Raw genomic sequence first — 25,500 nt, 5'->3', positions numbered from 1 at the left:
AGTGCTGCGATGAACACCGGGGTACATGTGTCTCTTTCAATTCTGGTTTCCTCAGTGTGTATGCCCAGCGGTGGGATTGCTGCGTCATATGGCAGTTCTATTTGCCATTTTTTAAGGAATCTCCACAATGTTCTCCATAGTGGCTGCACTAGATTGCATTCCCACCAACCCAGGGAATGCAATGTAAGAGGGTTCCCTTTTCTCCACACCCGCTCCAGCATTTATTGCTTGTAGACTTTATAGGAATCAATTCTAATGAGACAGATGAAACTGGAGCCGATTATACACAGTGAAGTAAGCCAGAAAGAAAAACATCAATACAGTATACCAACACATATATATGGAATTTAGAAAGATGGTAATGATAACCCTGCATGAGAGACAGCAGAAGAGACACAGATGTATAGAACAGATTTTTGGACTCTGAGGGAGCGGGAGAGGGTGGGATAATTTGGGAGAATAGCACTGAAACATGTACACTATCATGTAAGGTAGTCGCCAGTCTATGTTTGATGCAGGATACAGGATGTTTGGGGCTGGTGCACAGGGATGATCCAGAGAGATGATATGGGGTGGGAGGTGGGAGGGGGGTCAGGATTGGGAACTTATGTACACCTGTGGTGGATTCATGTCAATGTATGGCAAAACCAACACAGTGTTGTAAAATAAAATAAAGTACAAATAAAAATAATAAAAAGGAGAGAAAGACAAATATCATATGGTATCACTTACATGGACTCTAAAATATGACACAAATGAACTTATCTATGAAACAGAAACAGACTCACAGACATAGAGAGCACACTATGTGATTCCCCAGAGGGGAAAGTTGGGGTAGGCACAGATTGGGAGCTGGTGATTAGCAGATGCAAACTATAATATATACAAGAGAGAAATAAGAGCGTACTGTATAGCACAAGGAACTATATTCATAATTTGTGATAAACAATCATGGAACAGGGTACGAAAAAATTGTATGTGCATATGTGTGTGTTTACATATGAAGGAAAGGAAAGGACAACTGTTGGCAAGCACATACAGAAAATGGATCCTTGTGTGTTATAGATAGATTTTAAAATGGTGTAACTGCTACCAAAAACAGTATAAAGGCTCCTCAAAAAACTAAAAAACTAGACCTGATACATGATTCAGCAGTTCCACTTCCGGATATAAAATCAAAAGAAGTTAACATGGGGTCTTGGGATATCTGCAGAGCCGTGCTCACAGCAGCACGAAGCACAACAACTAAGAGGTGGAAGCATCGAAATGTCCATCAAATGTGATATATACACACAATGAAATATTATTTAGCCATATAGAGAAAATTCTGTCACATGCTACAACATGCATGATCATTTCAGACATCAAGCCAAATGCAATAAGCCAGTCGTACAAAAAGACAAATACTGTAAGTTTCTACTTGCATGAAATAGCTAACACAGTCAAGCAATAGAAAGGAAACAAAAAAGAACGATGGAGTCCATGGTCTAGGTCAACGGGCAAGAAAAGAGGAGTTGCTGTTTAATGGGACAGGTGATGGGTACAGAGTTTCGATTTTGCAAGCTGTAAAGGTGTAGAGATCTGTTTCATAACAATGTGATAAGGAATTCCCTGGTAGTTCAGAGGTTAGGACTCCACAGTGTCCTATCAGGGGCCTGGGTATGATCCTCAACCAGGGAACTGTCATTCAAGCTGCACAACACAGCTAAAACAATGACAACAACAACAAATCAACACTGTGACTACGTGTGTGTATATGTCTTAGTCACTCAGTTGTGCCCAACGTTGCATCCCCAGGGACTAAAGCTCACCACGTTCCCTTCTCCATCAGATTTGCAGTGGGTTGCCATTTCTTTCTCCAAAAGGCTGATGAAAGTGTGCAAAATACTTAGCATGCAAAAATGGGTAAAATGGTAAAAATTTAACTTAGATGTTTTCTACAACAATTAAAAACAGAAAAGCATTTAATAACCAGGAAAAGAATTTGAATAGACATTTCCAACTCTTTGCAACCCCATGGACTGTAGTCTACCAGGCTCCTCCATTCATGGGATTTTCCAGGCAAGAGTGCTGGAGTGGATTACCATTTCCTTCTCAAGGCGATCTTCCCCACCCAGGAATTGATCCCAGGTCTCCTACCTTGCAGGCAGACACTTTCTCTTCTGAGCCACCAGGGAAGCCCTGAGCAAAATGTCAATCAGTCTCACTGAGATACTACTTCACACCCAGACTACTTCACACCCAATCAAAAGGACGAATAATAACAAGTGCTGCAGAAGATGTGGAGAAAAGGAATTTTCATGATATTGTTGAGGTAATTGCTGTAAAATGGCACAACCACTCTTGCAAAAGTGGTTGGTCAGCACCTCAAAAATTAAATGTAGAATCGAGATATGATCCAGGAATTTCCCTCTTTTGTATATATGCACCAACACTGAAAATGTTCAGTCCATGCAAAATCAGTGTTCACAGCAACATTACTCGCAATAGCCACAAAGAGTACACCATCCACGTATTATCCATTCATTGACGAATGGATAAACAAACTGTGGTATACGCTCAAAATGGACTGCATGGAAGCCATTTACCATATTCATATACCATATTCAGCCATAATAATAAAACAAAAACATTCACTGCTATACAAGCATGAACACGATGAATCTTGAAAGTACACAAACGAGGGGACTTTCCTGGCGATCCAGGGTTTAAGACTCTCCACAGGTGCCATCCCTGGGCTGGGAACTAAGATCCCACATGCCACATAGCTAAATAAATAAATACTTAAAAGGAAAATACGACATCTGAATAAAGCCAGACACAAAGGTCACACATTGTATGTGGGAGAACTGTAGGTGGAAGACAAGCAGGAAAGAGAAGCACTCTGTAATCCAAGTGAAACATTTTTTTCAGGGAGGAGGAAATGAACTACTCTGATAAAGGCTGCCAACAAATTAAATAAAATAACAATTAAAAGTTCACCACTGAGTTAAACATTTGAATTCACCTGTGGCCTTGACAAGAGTGGCTTTATGGGAAAATGAGAGAACTCGAGATAACAAAGTCTAGGAACAACTCTGCAGAGTTCTATAACAAGCAAATATGAAATAAAAGCAGCAGAAGCAGGAGGTGTACCAAAAGATGGATTTTTAACGACAGGTCACATTATAGTCAGTCAGTTTGCTGATGGGAACCATCCAGAGAAACAGAAACCTTAATCCAGGAGGACAAAGAGGAGACTTGCTAGAATATCAAGAAATGAGTATGTCTAGAAATGAGCAGATTAAGAATTGAGTACATCAAACCACAAGAGCACACAAGCTGGAAAAGGCAATGGAAACCCACACCAGTACTCTGGCCTGGAATATCCCACAGGTGGAGGAGCCTGGTAGGCCGCAGTCCATGGGGTTTCGAAGGGTTGGACACGACTGGGCGACTTCACTCTCATGCACTGGAGAAGGAAATGGCAACCCACTCCAGCATTCTTGCCTGGAGAATCCCAGAAAAGGGGGAGCCTTGTGGGTGGCTGTCCATGAGACTGCAGAGTCAGACACGACTGAAGCGGCTTAGCAGCAGTAGCAGCACCCAAGAAGGGTACACAAGCCAAATAATCTGCTCACATTGACAGAGCTGAGATAATATTAAAAAAAGGCTGGCATAGTGGATTAATGGGTATGGTAACCAGCCTTCAAGTGAATTCAATCTCCTGATATTCCCACCCCTGTGTAGTTCTCTCTCAATCTATCACAGGGTAGACCTGTGAGACTAAGCAAATACACAAGTGCAGATGTGTAACATCTCAAAAAAACCCTGCACTTTATCATGGGTGCAAGCACTTTCCTGAATCACTCATTCTGAGTAAAGACAGCAGCCTCCACAAGAGAAGCCCCTTGGAGAGGCCCACAGAAGGAGGAACTGAGGCTTCAAGAGTACAGACAAGTGAGAGAGCTTAGATTCAACAAGCTAAGTCTTCAGAGGTTGCCAAGCCAGACAAAAGCTTGACTACTACCTCAGGAGAGATCCTAGGCCAAGAGATAACAAGTGGTAAGTTCTTTCAAACTATTCCATTTTGAGATCATATGTACAACACAAACATTTCAAGTTCTAATACCATTCACATCATACTTACACACAGAACAGTTCTCCTATAAATATAGCAAAAATCAAAACACACACACACAAACACACACACACACACACACCCCTATCCACAGCACCGAAACACAGGAGTTGCCTGGCAGTCCAGTGGTTTGGTTAGGACTCAGCCCTCTCACTGCCAGGATCCTGTGTTCGATCCCTGGCTGGGGAACTAATATCCTATGAAGCCACATGTTGTCACCAAAACAAAACATGCTGTGAAGTTCAAAGCTGTACCAGCAAGATAAGTATACAACACAGCTGTAGGCACAAGTGGCTGGGCATAGAGCTTCCTATGATCTTGTTTACTCGCATTAAATGAACTCAGATGGTGCCTCACCCCCATCCAGTGGAGTTCACTTACTTAATGAAGAAAAGCCCTTAAGGGTACAGAAATGAGCAAGTAATCTCACCTGAACATGTTAAATCACAGGATATTTTCTCTGAATGAACCACTGGATTCATTCATTCATTTGGCCATGCCGTTTGGCTTGTGGGGTCCCAGTTCCCTGACCAGAGACTGAATCCAGACTACTGCAGTGAAAACCCAAAATCCTAATCACCAGGCCACCAGGGAACCCCACACCTGCATTGCTTTGCTTTGCTAGCTAAAACCTTAGGATATGTGCATTGCCCCACTTTAGCCTCACCAAGTGGTAGGAGTCAACTCTACACAGCTTAAGACCCATGGTGCTCTTACTTTTTTTCTTTCAAGAAGGCAGGAGAAAGCAAGTCACCCTGCCTGTTTTTAAGCTTGCCACTCAGAAAGCTGCAAACCTGAAACCATGATGGCCCTGAAGTCAACACCCGCAATCAGGGTCAGGTAATCCCCAATCAGGAATACTCTCTCTCAACAGCAACGTGTCAGCCGTCGAATGAAAGGAGAAAAACGCAAAGTAAGAAAGCCACACCTTTGTCCCTCGTTGTAAAGATGTCTGTCACCTTACCTCAGGGGCCCACTGAAATCCTGAGCGCTTGAGACCTCCCAGGCAGCACACGGTCACATCCTGGGGACAAGCAGAGGAAACGGCCAGGGTGAGTCCCCTGTTCTGGGAACATTCTATCCCCCCAGTCCCTACCTGGTCCTATTCTATGGATGCTGACCAGGCGTCTCACACTCAACCAGACCAAGTGATTGAACTCCTTTGCCCTGAGCTTCTTCCTCCCACCTCCCTTCTCTCAGTAACAAACAAACAAGTACCTCATATGCCAACTTCCGAACCAAAGGCCTGAATCTTTGGGCTCCCAGGGACAGGGCAGCCCTGGAGTGTGAGGAGAGGCCGAGGAAACAGTTAAACGACCAAAGCACTAGGGCAGTGAAGAGGCCACTAGATCGATTTTTTTTCTTTTTTTTTTGCTGTGCTCGCCTGACTATGCCTGGGTGCAGGACCGGGTTGGGCCGTGAAGATTTGTGTGCGTGTGTGTTTAAATCATTAGGTTCCACAGGAGAGCTAGGGGTGGTGCCCCACCCACCCCCCGGGCCGGAAAGCTGCTGGAGAGCTGAGCCCGCCCAGACTAGAGAGGACAGATGGCGAAAGGCGCCTGAGGCCTGTGGGTCCTGCCGCACGCTCCCTCCTGAGGGCCCGAGGGCCCTCACCAGCCGCCCCACCGAGCAAGGCCTCGTGCGAGTGGGGACCCGAGAAACCCTCCCTATAGCCGTCAGGCACCGCTTTGGCTGAACCACGCTCCAGTCCTTACCAGCCCCAGTTGACGGAGGAGACAGAACTGCCTGCTGCTCACCTGCCTTAGGCAGTTCCCGGATCAAGCCTGAGGAGGCGAGCCGGAGGGGAGCCTGAGGGGATGAGGCCTCCTCAGGTCTGGGGCGCCGCCTCAGCTCCCCCTACAGGCGAGCGGGCTGCCTCCGATGATTGGCTGCCAGGTGTCGGCGCCTGCCATCTGATTGGCCGCGAGGCTGAGTTGGGCGCATGCGCACGCGATGGACACCCCACCCCCTCCCCCACCCCGTAAAAGCACCCCCTGTGGGCGTGGTCAGGCTGAATCTGAATCTCAACAGTATTGGGTCAAGATTGCTCAGCTCACCGAAGGCGAAGAAAGAAAAAAACAGATGGCACAGTCGCCAGGGCACAGGGCTGAGAACGGCCTCCGAGTCTACTAGGGGAGTCCAGTGATGGTGTCCGGCACTCACAGCCCTCAGATGTGACCTCCCTTAAGCCAGTTCTTTGCTTAAGGAACTTGACCTTACAGTGCATCTTGGCGCCCCTCCTCTTGGAATTCCATTTCAATCAAGGCAGGGCAGCCTGCCCCTGTTTTTGCACTGTCTATTGTGAGCTGAGAATGAGCTTTACTTTTTCTTCTTCTTCTTTTTAATTTTAGAGCTTTACGCTTTTAATGGCTGAGGAAAACCGAAAAGACTTTTATTTTCTGACGTGGAAATTGTGTGAAATTCAGTTTTCGGAGTCCTTAAATTTGGAACAGGGACTTGCCAGTTTCTTTCGTTGTTGTCTATGGCTGAAAACTTAATGGCCAATGATCATATTCGCAAAGCCTAAAATATTTCTTCTTTGGCCCTTCACAGAGTCTTTTTTAAATGCCCTGTGCTGCTGGAAGTCTCCTAGTAGACCGTTGAGATCTCCTATGGGAGGATAAAGTTTTGGTTTTGTTACATTATTTTCTTCTCTAATATATTCATTTTTCATTCTTTACTAATTTCATTCCTTCACATCGCTATAAGTTTGTTCTGTTGCTCATCTTTACAACTTTTTGAGATAACTGTTTGTAACTCTCATTTCTCTTGTATCTAATGCTATAAATTTACCTTAATTTGTTGTTGTTGTTCAGTCCCTCAGTCATGTTGGACTCTTTGCAACGCCATGGACTGCAGGCAGCACACCAGGCTTTCCTGTCCTTCACTGTCTCCTGGAGTTTGCTCAAACTCATGTCCATTGAGTTGGTGATACCATCCGAACATCTCATCCATCGCCGCCCACTTCTTCTCCTGCCCTCAGTCGTTCCCAGCATCAAGGTGGTTTCCAATGAGTTGGCTTTTCCCATCAGGTGGCCAAACTATTGGATCGTCAGATTCAGCATCAGTCCTTCCAGTGAATATTCAGAGTTGATTTCCCTTAGGATTGACTGGTTGAATCTTGCTGTCCAAGGGACTCTCAAGAGTCTTCAAAACCACAGTTCAAAAGCATCAGTTCTTCGGCACTCCACCTTCTTTACGGTCCAGCTGTCACATCCATACATGACTGTGGGGAAAACCATAGCTGTGACTAGATGGACTTTGTCAGCAAAGAAATGTCTCTGCTTTTTACTAGGCTGTCTAGGCTTATCATAGCTTTTCTTCCAAGGGCCACATATCTTTTAAGCTCATGGCTGCATTCACCATCCACAATCATTTTGGACCCCAAGAAAATAAAGTCTGTTACTCTTTCCATTGTTTCTCCGTACAACTTTAACTGTGTCCCGCAATTTTTGCGAATAGGCTGTTCATTATCATTCACGTCCGAGTATATCCTAATATTCTCTTCTAAAGACAAGCCTAAATATTGCATGGGCTTCCCTGGTCACTCAACTGGTAAATCGCTTTCCAGCCAATGCAGGAGACACAAAAGGCCTGGGTTCGATCCCTGGTCAGGAGGATCCCCTGGAGAAAATAATGACAATCTGCTTCAGGATTCTTGCATGAAAATTCCATAGAGATATGTGTTAAGATAGTTATTTGTATTTTCCAAGTGAATGGCATTTTCAAAGACGTTTCTTGGTCAATTTCTCATTATTGCATTATAGTCAGATGACACAGTCTAAATATTATTGATCCTTTGTATTCGAAGATTTCCGTTAAGTATGCCGTACTTCAGATTTCCATCTCCGTGAAGTCAAAATGAAGTGGGTGTTGTGTAGAGAAAGCACTTGCAATGTCTGAAATGTGTGTATGTGAAATGACTTCCTTTATGCTTCACAATTATTCCAGCATCTTTCAGTAGGGTACCTTTAACGAAGTTCCAGGGTTTTCTCAAATTTTACCAGTTTTTCCACAAATGTTCTTTCCTAGTTTCATAGTCCCATATAGGATACTGAACTGCATGAGAATATAGAGCAAGAAGCTACAGATACCTCCCTTAGCTTACTCTGGTTTATAGCAGTTTCTTAAACTTTCCTTGTTTTTCAAGCCTTTTGACAGTTTTCAGGAGTCCTTCAGGGACAAGTATTTTGCAGAATGACTCTCTATATGGGTTTGGGATGTTTCTCCTGATTGCCCTGGGGTTTATATAATTTTAGAACTATACCTCCAAGGCAAAATATCTTTCTCATCATCTCCCATCAAGGATTCATACTATCAATATGACCTACCACTAGTTCGTCTGCTAGAAAGTTGTCTCCTTCCTGCTGACATATTCTGTTCTTGGAAACAAGCCGCTAAACACAGCCTACATTTAGGGAGGGGCATGGAATCTCATCTTGAGGAAAATATCGAAGAGATACACAAATTACTGAGTATACAAGTTAATTGAAACTCCTTTGTAAGGAAGATCTGGTCCTTCTAGCCATATCTTTTAATGTTAAATTAATTAAAGTAAAGATTTAATAGGTTTCCCAGTTGGTGCTAGTGGTAAAGTACCTGCCTGCCAATACAGGAGATGTAAAAGATGTGGGTTCAGAGGAGCCTGGTGTGCTACACTGATGGGGTCGCAAAGAGTTGGACAGACTGAAGCCGCTGAACACACACAAAGATTTAATACCGCAGTCACACTGGCTACATTTTAACATTTGCAAAGTGGCATATTAGACACAGACATAGAAAATATATTTTACTGAGAATTCCTTAATGATCGGGTTGTTAGAGATTTGTGCTTCCACTGCAGGGGGCAGAGAGTCAATCCCTGGTTGAAGATCTAAGATCCCTTAATCCTCACCGCAAGGCAAAAAAAAAAAAAAAAAAAAAAAGAAAGAAAGAAAGAAAGAAAACAAACCCTGCCGGATGAACACTCCATCTGAATATACAGATAAAGGATATAAACAGAACACCTCACAGAAAAGAAAAGAAACATAAGCATTTATATATGTGAAAAGCTGATCGCCCTTATGAGGGAATACATGTAACAATTATGAAAATGTTTTCTATTGCTGCAGAAAGGTCTGTGAATAGCACTGACTTAGGTCATTGTTTTTCCAACCTTTCTTCTTTTCAAATGTGATGCATATTAACACATGAAACTGCTTTAGCTCTGTCTCAAAAATTTGCTATTTTCACTATCATTCAGTTCAAATAATGTTTTTCCCATAACAATTTCTCTTAGGAGCAATAAGTTATTTAGGTTCAGAAGCAGGAGAAGGAGAGCCTAAACCACAACATTAAAGAGGCTTGTGAATTGCAGAGGTGCCGCTTTTGCACTTTGGGTTCCTGGCAATCCTTACTCTATCCTCAGCCTGTGTGCAGTGCCATTGTTTCATTTTCAAACTTTGGGAGTTCTGTACTCCTCAGTTATCTTTCTGGGGTTTTGTTTGGTCATGCCACAGAAGCTGTGGGATCTTAGTTCCACAACCAGGTGTTGAACGCTGGCCATTGACAGTGAAAGCATCAAGTCCGAACCACTGAAGCAACAGGGAATTCTCATACCTCTTTCTTTCTTTCTTTCAAATATTTGTTCATTTACTTGGCTGTGCTTGTTTTCAGTTCCAGCACAAGGATCCTTCAATCTTCATTGTAGCATGTGGGAGCAGGAATTTTAATTGTCACATGTGGTATTTTTAGTTGCAGTATGTGGGATCTAATGCCCGGACCAAGGAATGAACTTGGACGCCCTAATCTGGGAGCACCGAGTATTTCCACCGGACTACAGGGATGTCCTTCCCATGAATGAACCCAGGTCTCCCACATTGCAAGTGAATTCCTTACTGTCTGAACCACCATAGCTTTGACTATAAGAATTTTGGTCAGCAGAGTCATGCCTTAGCTTTTTTTTTTTTTTTCTTTTTTAATGCTGTCTATGTTTGCCATAGCTTTCTTCCAAGGAGCTAGCTTCCTTTGATTTTGTGGCTACATTCACGATCCTCAGTGATTTTGGAGTCCAAGAAAATCAAACGTGCTGTTATTTTCAGTTGTTCACCATTTCTTTGCCATAAAGTGATGGGACCAGACATTGTGATCTTCGTTTTTTGAAATTTGAGTTTTAAGCCAGTCTTTCACTCTCCTCTTTTGCCACCATCAAGAGGCTCTTCACTTTCTGCCCTTAGGCTGACATCATCTGCATATCTGAGGTTGTCGCTGTTTCTCCAGCAATCTTGATTCCAGATTGTGCTTCATCCAGCCCAGTGTTTTTCATGATGTACTCTGCATTTAAGTTAAATAAGCAGGGCAACAGTATATAATCCTGACGTACTCCTTTCCCTATTTGGAACCAGTCGCTTGTTCCATGTCCAGTTCTAAGTGTTGCTTCTTGACCTGCATACAGATTTCTCAGGAGGCAGGTCAGATGGTCTGGTATTCCCATCACTTTAAGAATTTTCCAGAGTTTGTGGTGGTTCACACAGGCAAAGGCCTCATCACTTCATGGAAAATAGATGAAGGAACAATGGAAACAGTGACAGAATTTATTTTCTTGAGCTCCAAAATCACTGCAGATGGTGACTGCAGCCACGAAATTAAAAGATGCTCACTGCTTGGAAGAAAAGTTGTGACAAAGCTAGGCAGTGTTTTAAAAGAAAGAGACATTACTTTGCCAACAAATGTCCATAAAGTCAAAGCTATGGTTTTTCCAGGAGTCAGGTACAGATGGAGGAGCTGCACCATAAAGAAGGCTGAGTGCTGAAGAATGGATCCTTTCAAACTGTGGTGCTGGAGAATGGAGAAGACTCTTGAGAGTCCCTTGGACTGCAAGGAGATCCAACCAGTCAATCCTAAGGGAAATCAACCCTGAATCTTCAGTGGAAAAACTGATGCTGAAGCTCCAATACTTTGGCCTCCTGAAGGGAAGAGTCAACTCATTGGGAAAACAAAACAAAACAAAACCCTTGATCCTGGGAAATATTGAAGGCAGCAGCAGAAGGCATGACAGAGGATGAGATGATTGGGTGGCGTCAGCAACCCAACGGAATGAGTTTGAGCAAGCTTCAGGGGATGATGATGGACATGGAAGCGTGGCATACAGGTTCATGGGGTCACAGGGAGTCAGACACGACTGAGCAACTGAACAACAAAAGCCAGGCAGGGTCTTTATGTACAGCTGGCTGAACCTCAATGGGGCTTTTCTGAATTTCTGGAGGTGGGTAGAACATAATTTTTTAGCCAGATCCCATGCTGCAGCATGTATGGAATATTTTGTGCTCGTAGTCAATCTTTTTTGTGTGTGTTTTCTGGGTGGCACTTGGGAGTCAGTGTTCCTCGCAATGATGGATGCTGTCTCTCTCAGTCCCAGCTGAACTGAACTTTGGATCATGACCTCTGTTTCAGGAGGCAACCCTGGCAAGTGCTCTGGCTGTTTGAATGACTGATGATTCTTGGTTTGGTGCTCGGTCTTTTCCTTCACGTTCAAACTTTGTAGCCAGCACTTGCAACATGGAAAGACCCTCCTGTTGCAGTTCCTCCGAGCGTGATTTACAAAGGATGTCACCTATTTGAACATTTTGAGGCAAAACAGACAAACAAATTGTTCATGTTTCCATGCCATGTTCTAAAATACGCCTCTACATTGGCAAAGGCTGACAATCTGTAAGTGCAAACACGGCAGACATAGGGCATTTTGCCAGGTTTGTGACTGTCCTTCAGGTACTGTAAGAGAACCTGATCTGTTTTGAAGGACAATTCACAGATATTACAGACCGTGGAGGGCTCCCAGGAAGCAGGGACACTTTCCATGCGACACTGCAGCTGGAACGAGGTGGGAAACTGGCGGTGGCAGTGCTGGCAGGTAGTGTGGGTTTCCCAGCTGTCACCCTTCTGCCTCTCAAGCTCCAGATGGTTCCTCAGGTGGGTCATAAACTTGACATATTTTAGAAGACTCAAGCAGCTGAGGCATTTGAAGGCTGTGTGAGTCTTCTGTTCTGGTGCCGTCTCTTGTATGCTCCAAAGTAAAAGCCATCAGATAACATTTACTCTCATCAGTGAATTTGATCCCAGATTTACTTTCATGGGATCAACAGTCTTGCTCTGACGTGCAAGAGTCAGAAAGTCCATTTTCTCCAGGCCTGACAAACTGCATGTTCCTTCTGGATCCATAAGACGGAAGCATGCCTGGCCATTGGTGCGAGTCCGTGAAAATGATGCCCCACCATGCACATGGCTCGGTGAGGTCGGGGAATCTTCCAAGGTCATAACCGTGTTTTTCCAGGAGGGATACCTGGAGGGGCCATGGTGGAGGCAGGTCCCCCTGGGATTCCATCGCTGAGTTTGGGTCTTTTGGGATTCCCACTGTTAAAATTCACATCTGAAGTGGGACACCACTTTGAATTAAGAGGGCTTTCATCCTTGCCTCCTAATGAGAGAATGGCTCGAGAGAGACAGGGAGGCCGCAGAGAGAACGATTCTGAATTGTGAAGGACAGTTTCCGGCGAGCTCGTTTGCTAATCAGGTTTAGATGAAGGCTCCGAAATAATAGAACTGCCTCTTCCTCCCCATACACACTGAGAAACTGGTGATACGGCAGCTGGCTCTGATGCTGGGGTCCTAAGATTTGCAGGTTGCCACCTGCAGGAGGGATCCGGATTCACGTGGTCCTTCATTCTTCTTGAAGATGAGTCCCTGGTCACTCTGTTCAAAACGTTAGAAATGACTGGCTTTGAAGTTGAAATCACTCTGACAAAGAAGGTTTCAGCATCCTCCTTGACGTGCTCCACTCCAACAAAGATGACCTCAGCATCGTCATTGTCCTCACCTCTGGATTTGGACACGGCGGTCTTTTTCTCGGGTTGTGGTGGTGCTTGTGCTTCCTCACACGGGAAGAGATGGGCCATTTTGCAACCACTTGTGGCTTCAAGTGGCCCCTTCTAGTGTTTTTCTCCCCCTAAAAGCAATCACCAGGCAAGGTCATCCCCTCTGATCTCAGGTGTCAGTCTCTGTGGTTTCAGGTCACCCTCAGTTGGTCACCGAGAATATTAAATGGAAAACTCCAGAAATATACAACTTATGCATTTTAAGCTGCAGGTAATTCTGAGGAGAGTGATTGGAATCTCACACCATCCTGCTTCCTCCTGCCCAGAATGTGAATCGTTCCTTAGTCCTGAACATCCCACGCGTCTGTCACTCGGTTACCACAATGACTGTTGAGATGCCACAGGGCTTGTGACCAAGTTATCCTTACTTTACTCAATAATGGCCCCAAACCGTAAGTGGAGGGATGCTGTCCATTGACATATGCCAGAGAAAAATCCATTAAGTGCTGCCTTTCAGTGAAAAGATCCAAGTTCTCAATTTGATATAAAAGAGAAAGAAACAATGTATGCTGAGGTTGCTAATATCTGTGGTGAATGTGAAGAAGAGAAAATAAATCTGGGTTAGTTTTGCTGTCAAACCTCCAACTGCAAAAGGTATGGACACAGAGCGTAGTAAGTGCTTAGTTAGGGTGAAAAAAAATCGCTCAATTAGTACAGTAGTATATTTTACATAGCGACTACACTCGCAACACTTTTATAAAAGTATATTGTTATAATTGTTCTATGTTATTATTACACCTTCCCTGGTGGCTCAGATGGTAAAGTGTCTGCCTACAATTCGGGAGAGCCAGGTTCAATGCCTGGGTCACGAAGATCCTGTGAAGAAGGAAATGGCAATCCAGCCCAGAATTCTTGCCTGGGAAATCCCATGGACAGAGGAGCGTAATAAGCGGCAGTCCACGGGGTCGCAAAGAGTTGCACACGACTGAGCGACTTCACTTTCACTTTCCTGTTATTTTTAGGCAGTAGCTATCTCTTACTGTGCCTCTATACAGTAGACTGCATCACAGGTGTGTTTGTATAGAAGAACCATTGTGTATATAGAGTTTGATACTGTGTGAGGTTACCGATGTCCCCTGGGGGTCTTGAAACTTACTGTCTGCCGATAAGTGGTGATGATTATATTTCTTTCAAAAGACAAAATTAGTACCTGGTTGAATCACTGGCTGAAACATTGAGATAACTATTAGCACCCTTAGACATAAGGAAACATCTCAAACTCAGTGAAATGACATGACCGTTTTAAACTTCCTTCTCCAGCCACCACTTTTGCCTTGAGTCCCCATGGTGGCCCCAGTGTTCCTCTTAAACTCTGCAGGAGAGTTGGTAGGCACCATTTTGCTTACAGATCTACAATCTCACTCAGAAATGCTGACCGACAGAAAATGTCCAAAAGAGCCCCCAGCTGTCCCTTGGGGGTGCCTCTCACTCCCTCCACTCTCCGAGTCCAGAAGGCACCATAGTCTATACATGGATCCAAAATATTTTCTTTAAATCCCAGCCATTTCTAATAGCAGGACTTGAACCTGCCTCATGCTGGCAACTCTCTCTCTCTCTCCCTCCCTCCTTCCCTCCCTCCCTCCCTCCCTCCCTCCCTCTCTCTCTCTCTCTCTCTCTCTCTCTCTCTCTCTCTCTCAGAGAGGTAGAGCATTTACACTGTACTTGAAACTACTTCCACAGCATCACCATTGTATTAGGTAGTATAAGGAATGTGGAGATGATTTAAAACATGTGGGAGTATCCCCTTACGTTACATGCAAAGACTGCACGATTTTATGTAATGGACTTGATCACCCATTAATTTTGGTGTCTCCAGGTGCAGGGTTCCCAGACCCAATCTCCCAAGGGTACCAAGGAGGGAGGGACGGGACTTCTCAAGACTTCTACTGCTCCCCCTGCCTTGGATGTTGTCTCAATTACCAGCACCCAACTCCTAAGCTGCCTCAGTCCACAGTTTCTCTGCCAGGCTTTCCTGACCATGAAGTCAGAAATCACAGCCTCCCCCAACTCACATGCCATTTTCCCCTCCAGAGCTATTGGGCTGCTGTATTTTGGTTTCTAGAACAACATGGAGTGTCTGTCAGTGCTACATGCCTGCTGCAGAAATAAACAGTAACTGTTATGAAACAATCATTTACCTGTACCTCAAGCTCGGCCCACTCATTCCTGGCTCCCCAGGTACTTACACTTGATCTTAGCCAAAAGGCTGAGAAGCAATTTCTCCAAGCATTTGATGACTTCCAAATCTGAATGGATTAAAACTATCAGGCAAGAGAGAAAGTCAGCCAGTATGTAGCTGGATGCTGACAGGGGCAGCGGTGCTCCTTGAAATTAAAGGTTTGTAACACAGTTTCTCTCCATATAATACATTTGTTGATAGCTTCCATGCCATTAACACGTTTCATAGACATTAAAGGCCATTCTAAAGTTTACATTTGGCCATTTGTGATGCCAGATCACATTTCATCAGTAGCATATCATAGTTTGTTTGCTTGTGTGTAAATGATGTCCCTAGCGGTAAAGGTCCCTCCTGCCAATGCAGAAGACCTAAGAGATGCAGGTTCCATCTCTGGGTCAGGAAGACCCCCTGGAGGAGGGCATGGCAACCCACTGCAGTATTCCTGCCTGAAGAATCGTATGGACAGAGAAGAATCGTGGGCGACAGTCCATAGGGTTGCAGAAAGTCAAGCATGACTGAAGCAACTGAACACACATGCAGACATATGTATATAAATATATATTTTATAGTGGTATGAAAAATAGTGCTGTGGGACCTCCCTGGTATTCCAGTATTTAAGACTTCTCACTTCCAGGCCAGGGACACAGCTTCAATCCCTGGTCAGGGACCTGTGATCCCACATGCCACTGGGTGTGGCCAAAGGTAAATGGAATAATGTATCTTACAGCTGATGTCATCTTAGATTTAATGAAGGTTTCTATTTTTCATAAGCAGAATCCAGCCTACTAAATTCATGTCACAAGTCACTAATGGCATGCTAGCTGCATTATATAGGCAAGTGGTTTAGACAGGGATTGACAAATCGGCTTGCTTCCCGATTTTTTTTTTCTTTTAATTTTTAAAAACGTTTAATATTTTTTACATTGAGGTTTAATTTTGGGAAAAACAAAGGAAAGGTTTGTGACGTGTGAGCATTATATGATATCTAAATTTCACTGTCACAAGGAAAGTTTTATTGGAACACAGATGTGATCATTTGTCTCTGCCTGAGGCTCTTTCACCCTGCTAATGGGAGAGACCTCATGGCCCTTAATGCCTGGTTACTCTCTAGCCCTTAGCAGAGAAATTTTGCAGACTCATGGCTGCAGAGAACAAAAGGAAGCATTCCAAACCCCATGGCTCACCAGCTCCTGAAGTCCAGTTGACTCAGTGCAGCTAAACACTTCCTACTCTGAGACCAAGTGGAGGGTGAAGCTGGAGTGTCTTTGTCTCCACGTCCCAGAAAGATTTCTCTGGGAATAGCAGCACCGCTTCCTGTGTCCAGTGTCCGTGAAACTCCTCCCTGGCTCTCCAAAAGCCTTTTCCCAGTGAGGCGGCATCAGGAGATTCCACGCCTTTTAAAGCCCATTCGAGTCCAATCCATAGTACCCAAACCAGGCTCCAATCAGGTTTCTGAACCAGTTTTTCCCCATAGGATCTTTCAACTAGAAACCTTTCTAGCAAAATGTTGGAGAGGGGAAAGAATCTGAGTGGGGCTTCAGGGCCCCTCCCAGGGGCTATTTTCCAGGTCTCAGTGTGGTGAGAGTCCCCACTTGCATCTCCAGCATCCAGAGGCCCACCACCTTATCTCCAGTTTATCTGAGTCTTTAGATATTTGGGGTTCAATAGCTCAAGGGCAAGGGAAGGTGGTCCACACAGCTATTCCAACAGGGCATGGGCTGATGTCAGGAACCTAAAAAGTCAGGAGTTCTCTTCCAATGGCAAAAAATTCTCCAGCTGCAAACAGCGAACCCCTGTCCTCTTCCGAGGGCAAGGGGGTGGGTTGGGGAGGAGGCAGGGTGAGGAGGGCAGGAAGCAAGCTTACTCCCAAGTGATCTGCACTTGAAGGCTCAGCACCCGCTGGATTCCCAGGGTCCTCACTGTGAATCTACATGCTGAACCCCAGGAGCTTTTTCTAGGCGGGGGCTCATGCGTTCTTAAACCACGTCAGGGGTGTCAGGTCACACCCTCACCGCCCTCCTGCACCCTTCCCCCCTGACTCACCCTCTTCTCTGTCCTCCTTTGCAGCACCTAGATTATATCTCAAGCTTTCCCTCCCACTGCCTTTACAGCCCTGTGCACACAGATTCGTGGGTTTCAGAGAGGGTTTCAGAGAAGAAATACGTGTATTTCCATTCGTTATAAGGTAATAGAGTCACTGAATTCGAACAAAAATGATGTCCACTAATGAACGTGATCTCAAATGCTGTGATCAGATACACCATCAAAGACACCATTATCATCAAATCAACATGTTCTCCCCTTAAACTTACAGAAGGTATGTCCATTACATCTCAATGAACCAGGGAAAAAAGAAGAAAAACTGACCATTAGAAAGAGCTCGTTTTAGACTCTTTTCAGAAGCATGATGGCCGGTGCTGTGCCTAGGAGCTCAGCTGTGTCTGACTTTTTGCGACCCCATGGACTGCAGCCAGCCAGCCTCCTCTACCCGTGAGTGCACCAGGGAAAAATGCTGGAGTGGGTTGCCATGTCCTCCAATGTCGGTGAGTATCAGAACCCAGGGCTAGGGATTTCCTGGCGGTCCAGTGGTTGAGGATCTGCCTTCCAATGCTGGGAATGTGAGTTTAATACGTGGTGGGTAAGATCCCACATGCCAGAGGGCCGTAGAACGGACAAAGGATCCTGCATGACACGGCTAAGCCCCGAAGAAGCCAAATAAGTGAATAAAACGGAATATTTTTAAAACTCTATGCTCTTTACATTCTTCTGGATATGTTTGAAAGCATGATATTAACAGTTTTATTTATTTATGGACACACCATGAGACTTCCTGCAGGAGCTTAGTTTCCTGACCAGGCGCTGAACCCCGGTCACCAGACTGAAAGCATTGAACACGAAGTGCTGGCTTGCCAGGCAATTCCTAGTTTGATTTACTTAAAAGGGTTTATTTTGATTGTATGCCAAAAGGTACATCCTTTGCAGTGTTTACACTTACAACAGAAACATTTTGGGTGTCAGTTTTAAAATGTTTGCAAAAACTTAGGAGAGAGGAAGAAACATTTTGACTACCGATTTATGCTTCTAGGCATCCCTGATGGCTCAGAGAGTAAAACATCTGCCTGCAGTACAGGAGACCAGGGTTTAATCCCTGTGTCAGGAAGATCTCCCAGAGAAGGAAATGGCTCTCCACTCAAGTATGCTTGCCTGGGGAATTCCATGGACAGAGGAGCCTGGTGAGCTACTATCCATGGTTTGGCAAAGTGTCAGACACAACTGGATAACTAACACTTTCACTTTCATATGCTTCTGAAGATTGCTCAAATCTCAGAATCACCTGGGACATTATTAAACACAGAGATTCCAGGGCTGCATATCACACCTAAGAAATTCAAATTGCCCTAGGAGAGGGCCTGCAAACCTGAAAATTCAAAGCTCGCCTCACTTGATTCTGAACTGAAGTGAATCCCACGGTGTAAAGTCATCCAACACTTTGGGAAAGATTGATCTCTTGTGGCTCAGCAGTAAAGAATCCACCTCTTAATGCAGGAGACCTGGGTACAGTCTCTGGGTCGGAAAGCTCTCCTGGAGGAAGAAATGGCAACCACGCCAGGATTCTTGCCTGAGAAATCCCATGGACAGAGGAGCCTGGCAGGCGACAGTCTATGGGGTCACAAAAGAGTCAGACACACAACTTAGCAACTCTGCCGCAACAGTGAAAGTGAGAGGTACTCAGTTGTGTCCAACCCTTTGTGACCGCGTGGATCATATGCAGTCCATGGAATCTTGCAGGCTAGAATACTGGTGTGGGTAGCCTTTCCTGTCTCCAGGGGATCTTCCCAACCCAGGGATCAAACCCAGGTCTCCCGCATTGCAGGCAGATTCTTTACCAGAAGGGGCGCAATGGGAGCCCAAGCAACAATAAGAACAAGCTTAAAATGCCCAAGAATATACACCTTCAGGAGACCCTAAGGGTTGAGGGTCAGGAATGCATTTTTTCCTTCATGTGACGCACTGAGCACCTGCCTTGGGAGGAGCAGGTTATTGGCAATTCAATAAACTAAAGAGATGTAGCTTGAGCTGGGAGCTTCATCCTCCCCACCACCCTTCAGAGATTCTAGGAGCTCCACACCCTCTTTGGGGGCTTCTGGAGGTCCTTCGTATTGAAGGAAGTTAGGATATAATCAAAGCTGAGAGATCTGGATGCAGACATCTCCGTTTGGGCCACACTTTCAAATCTCCTGGGCTGTGCTTCTTCACCGTCAGTGAATCTAAGGAATTGCCTATGTGTCTTGTGCAAAAACACATTCTCATCCAACAGTTGTGGGTGGGGCCTGAGAGCCTGAGTTTCTCCCAAGCTCCAGGTGTTGCCCAGGCTGCTTAAGGTGTCCATATTAAACAGTGAGTACTAGAGAGCTTTTGAAAAGTACGGACGTTCTGATTGATTCTGTCAAGCTTACTCCCTGCCCACAGACTCAGTGTCTCCAGGAATGGGACCAGGGAGTCAACGTTATTAAAGGTCTCAGGTATTTCTAAGGAGCAGATAGGGTGCAAATGTGTAGCCAGGCAAATCACCCTACCATCAACCCTGTTTTGGGCTTCATTGTGTCCTGCAAAATCCATATGTTGCAGGGACTTTCCCAAAGGTCCAGTGGCTAAAACTCTCCACTCCCAGTGCATGGGGCTGGGCTTCTGTCCGTGGTCAGGGAACTAGATCCCACGTGCTGCCAGGAAGACCGAAGACCCCACGTACCACAACTAACACCTGGTGCCGTCAAATAAATTAATTCATTAAAAAAAATCTGTAGACTATCTAAGCCCCAACACTTTGGAATGTAATCCTCTTTGTAGATTCTGCCTTTAATGAGGTGATTAAGTTAAAACGAGGTCACTAGGGTGGGCCCTAGTCCAAGCTGATGGTTCTCTATATAAAAAGAAAGGGGGAAATTCCCTGGAAGGCCAGTGGTTAGGGCTCAGATCTTTCACTGCCAAGGGCCCAAGTTCAATCCCTGGCCTGGAAACTAAGACCCAGAAGAAAAGCAGCATGGCTGGAGAAAAAAGAGGAAATTAGGACACACAAGACATCAAGGATGCATGGACATAAAGGGACAAGAGGACACGAGAATGCGGGTGCCTGCTCATCAAGGAAAGAGACCTCCAGAGACACCACACTGTCAACACCTTTATCCTGGAATTCTAGCCTCCAGAACTGGGAGAAAACAATTTTCTGTTGTTTAAGTCTCGTGTATTTCTGGTGGCCACCTGAGAACATTAACGTGTTCTAAAATCAGGAGTCCCTAGAGAGGGTTCACCTCAAGGACAGTAGGGGGTATGCAGGTGATGACTCGGCTTCCAGCTGACTCCCAAACATCAACAAATGTCGCCCACCCAGAACTTCCAGGACGCAGCCTGCTCCTGTGGACCCCATCTTGCAGACCACTACTGCTAAACGTCCCCACACAAATCTCTTTCTGCCCCGCCCCCTTTGTTTGTTTCTTTGTTTGTTTGACTTCTCTCCTAGACTCTGAGGGACAGAACCTTGAGAATAGAGTGAGGCCTGTGCTCACACCATCCTGGATGTGAAGGAGAGTATGTGTTTTAACACCCCTACCCAAAAAAAAAAAAAAAAAAAAAAAAAAACAACAACAAAAGGAAGAAAACCCAAAGCTGTCAAGCAGAAGCTTGTCACCAAGTGTACAGAAAAACCTTCACATGATAGGTTAGGAAGAAGCAGAGGACATGATTTCAACCTCTTCTTCAGGGAAGGTTTCCGGGAAGGAGGATAGCATGCTTTCTGTAGATGGATTGAGGGCAGATGAATTTATTGGAAGGCATTGGGTAGCCAGGAAAGGAATATGAGTGGAGAGGGGTATGTCATCCATTCTGTCAAGTTCCAGAAGTTTCTATGATACGGGCCACGGTCACAGGTCTCCCAGAGGTCAGGGAGAAAGGAACGTTTGGTGACCTCATCAAAGCCTGGCCCATAGAAGCCTGGCTCTCAGCAGCCAACATCAGGCTTCCAGGGCATCCACCAGGCTCAGGAAATGACCTACTGGGAACACTCTGGTAGTCCTGGGGTGGTTAGGACTCTGCACTTTCACTGCTGAGGGCATGGATTCTGTCCTTAGTTGGGGAACTAAGATCCTGCAAGCTGTGTTGGCTGGCCAACAAAAGAAACCAAAAAAGAAAGACAGACATGACCTATTCCTGCCTTTCATTCCGCGGACAACCCCAAGGCCAACTCCGGTCCAGGTCCATTGCTGTGGTCAAGGAGGAAGCTCCCTGGGGCTTGTGGCCGTGGAGTGATATGTGGTCAGCCTGAGTGTCCACCAACAAGGCTGATCATCTCACACCAACTGAGAAGTTGGTACCCAGGAGGAGATCAGGCCCCTGGGACAGGGCCGTGTGAGAAGTGGGCTCTACAAGGTGTCCAAAAGGCACACCTTTCAAGACAGCGATAATCCAGGTGGCTAGCCTCTATCCACTTCCTCCATCTCTAGCGGAGAGCTTGGCCCTTCCATTGTTCTCACAAATCTTTTCCTCTTCTACTCTCCCTGGAACAGCTTTATCTCAAGAAATTGTTGTTGTTCTTTTGCTCGGTTATATCCGCAACCCCAGGGACTTTAGCGCACCGGACCTCCCTGTCCCTCACCGTTTCCTGAAGTTTGCTCCACTTCATGTCTAGTGCATTGGTGATGCCATCCAGCCATCTTATTCTCTGTTGCCCTCGTCTTCTGCCCTCAATCTTGCCCAGCATCACGGACTTTCCCAGTGAATCAGCGGCTTATACCGCATGACCAATATAGTGGACCTTCAGCTTCAGCATCAACCCTTCTAACAAGTACTCAGGGTTGATCTCCCTTAAGATTGACTGGTTTGAACTCCTTGCTGTCCAAAGGACTTCCAGGAGTGTTCACCAGCACCGCAACTCGAAGGCAACAATTCTTTGGCGCTCTGCCTTCTTTGTGGTCCAGCTCTCACAACCGTACATGACCACTTGGAAGACCATAGCCTTGACTCTACAGACCTTTGTTGGCAGAGTAACGTCTCTGCGTTTCAACACACTGTCTAGGTTTGTCATAGATTTCCTGCCAAGAAGCAACCCTCTTTTGATCTCATGGTTGCAATCACCATTGCAGTGATTGTACAGCCCAAGAAGAGGAAATCTGTCAGTACTTCCACCTTTTTGCTTCTATTTACCATGGAGTAATGGGGCTAGATGCCATGATCTTAGTGTTTTGAGTATGTAGGTTTAAGCTGGCTCTTTCACTCTCCTCCTTCATCCTCACCTAATCAGTGCAGAGCGTCTGGCTTCTTGCTGCTTCTTCCCTCAGTTCGAATTCCCTGAGTAAGAAATCATAAAGGGATGGTTTTGTAGCTTCAATGCAAGGGTGGGACAGAAAGGGACCAAAACATGGGATCATGACACATTGAGAAACTCAACCAACGACAACTTGCACCACCTGCTTACCTACAGGATTAAAGGTGACGTGAACATGTTAGTCAGTCCTATCTGAGGCTTTATGACTTCATGTACTGTAACCCAACAGGCTCCTCTATGGAACTCTCCAGGAAAGAATATTGGAGTGGATTGCCACTCCCTTCTCCCAGGGGATCTTCCCGATTCAGGGACTGAATTCTGAGCCTCCTGCATTGCAGGTGGACTCTTTACCACCTGAGTCACCAGGAAATCTCAAACCAAGGCAGTGCTAATTTCCAGGATATTACTATAGCAAAATTTTGGTGGTCCATGCCGGTCGCAGCTTCTCAGTCACAAAAAGTGGTATAGTTGGAGCCCACCACTCTGAATGGGTGCTGTTGTTTGGTTTAGCTGCTAAAGAGTCTCCTCTGACTCTTAGAGGACTTGGTCTCAGTAAACAGCTCTGGTGGGAAAAGAGAATTAGTTAAAAGCCTTAGTACGGCCAGGTTGGCAGAGAACTAGGATTTGGAGGAAATTTTATCTTTACCATTTGGCTTAAGCTAAATGCCTCAGGAATAAGGTTTTATTAAAAAAAAAAAAAAGTTACAGATGAATGACACCAAGGAGAAAAATGCCAAGTTACACTCAACACTGAAATACTGAACTCATCAGTGACATTTTTGGACGATCGGGAATAGATTTCTAGCAGCCTTTGAGTAAATATTTGTGTGTGAAAGTGTTTATTCATGTAAAAACAGAATAAAACGTGTGGGGATATGAGCGACATAAACGCACATTTGGACAATGGATTCGGGGATGTTGGGTTGTCTCTTAGCAACTGGAGGCTTGCCTGGCTGCTCAGTCGTGCATGCAATGCAGGAGACCCAAGTTCAATCCCTGGGTTGAGAAGGTCTCCCGGAAAAGAGATTTGTTACCCACTGTAGTATTCTCAGCTGAAGAATTCCATAGGCAGAGAAGCCTGGCAGCCTACAATCCATGGAGTCCCATAGAGTCAGACACGGCTGAGCAGTGGGAAAACGGGCATGGGCTGGTGGGTCCCAGAGGCTCCAGGTGGACTGCGGGTGAATATCACCCAGGACTCTGGGGCTGATTTTGCACAGTGAACCCATTTTGGCCCCGCCAGGGTATGAGATGGAGGATTTGCATCTGCTGAATCCACTGGGGAAAATGCTCCAGTCCAGGGCCTGGGTGAGGGTCCCTTGGAAGAAGGTTCCTCTAGTGATGCTCACTCCTGGACACTTAGCTCAGCTACCAAAGAGGGAATCAATGAAACGCATTCAGACAAACAGACTAGGCCGCATCCTCTCAGCTTTTATCACTGTGTTCAAGGCAGAGCGACAACCTGCTATTGAGAATTTCCTATGTAGTCAGAAGTCTTAGAGGAAAACAAGAATTGTAATTTGGATTTAGATTGGAGCCACTTCAGCAATGATGCTTATGTAACTTTTTATCTTCTCTGGACTGCTTAGGAGCTGCAATTTCCCCTCACGGTCCCTCCTTGTCATCTCGAGAATCACCTACTTTCCACAACTCACCTGGAGCCTAAAACAGCTCAGGACAAATGTGGCAGGTGGGAGGGAGAAACAGAGCTTCGGACTTCAAACCTCACGCCTGATGGACCAATGTCCTCCTTGCTTAATTATTTGTGATCGCCTCAGCTAAGACATCATTCTCTCAGAAAGAATTCCCAAGGGCATCACACCTGACCGCCACCGTGCGGACTCCCAGAAAGAAGTCCGCTTTGACAGCATCTAACCTAGGCCACACCTCTGACCCTAGTCAGGAAGGTGACCTGACAAGAAGCCCGGGGACAGAGCGGCAGCATCGTGAGGACTTTCGAGTGACCCGGGCACCCTGGCAATGTCCACAGCAGGCACAGAGTACACGTCCTGACGGTAACGAAAGAGAGAGGCCCATTCTGGTCTACGGAGCTGGCGCCATGCCTTACCTGAGCACCCGGTGCAGGCGGCTCTCGAGGAAGGAGATGGAGTTCAGCTAGAGCTCCTACAGGTGGGGCAGGTTCAGGAACTGGGCCGTGAGCTGGGTGATGCAGTGCTCCTCCTGTTTGGGGGCTGTGTGCGGCAACACGTGGATGCGCCAGAGCGGCAGCCGGGGCAGGTTGCCCATCTGGCCCAGGTGCAGCACAAACCTGCCCAAAGTGGCCCGATTCCAGGTGCAATTCACCTCCAAGTCCTCGACACAGTCCAGCTGTACCACCTTCAGGATCCTCCTGATGCTCCGCGTGGGCATGGTGGAGATGCTGAGCTTCTGGCAGCTCAGGTGCAGCAGGCTCCTCCTGTTTGGCCTTCTTCAGCAGGTAGCTGAGGGTCTGTTTCAGGGTGTCCTCCTTGAGGCACAGGTCAAGCAGCACCTGCACAGGGGCCTGTGCCGGCTTTAGCCCACCTGTACCTCGACCCTGCACCTCTTCTGCATGGACTGGGCTGGCTCGGGCTCCAGCAACAAACAAACACTGTCCATGTGGCTGGATCACATGGTCCAGATGTCCTAGCGGGCTTTCCAGTGCAAGTTCAGCAGCTGCAGCTTCCACTGCCTGCAGGGCCACAGGAGACACGCTGAGCTGTGCAGAGGCTGATTGGCACCAGGACCATGCGAGGGCTCTGCACTCCATATACCACCGCTCCCCCGGCTTCAGGAACCCCCTTGGTCCCTACCTTAAGGGACACTGGTGGGGAGCACATGCCTTTCGTCCCTTCTGCCCCTCAACCAGTCCTGTACATCCGGAGGCCTGTCCAAGTGAACCCCTCATCCTCCTGCTCTGGCTGCATCTTGCTCACACCCCCAGGCCCCACCAGTCTGCCAGGTTGACCTTACCTGGGTTGGAGCCTCTGAGCAA

The sequence above is a fragment of the Ovis aries genome, chromosome Y (assembly GCF_016772045.2).
Source record: "Ovis aries strain OAR_USU_Benz2616 breed Rambouillet chromosome Y, ARS-UI_Ramb_v3.0, whole genome shotgun sequence".
Lineage (NCBI taxonomy): Eukaryota > Metazoa > Chordata > Mammalia > Artiodactyla > Bovidae > Ovis > Ovis aries.
Note: the sequence above shows the minus strand (reverse complement) of the source record.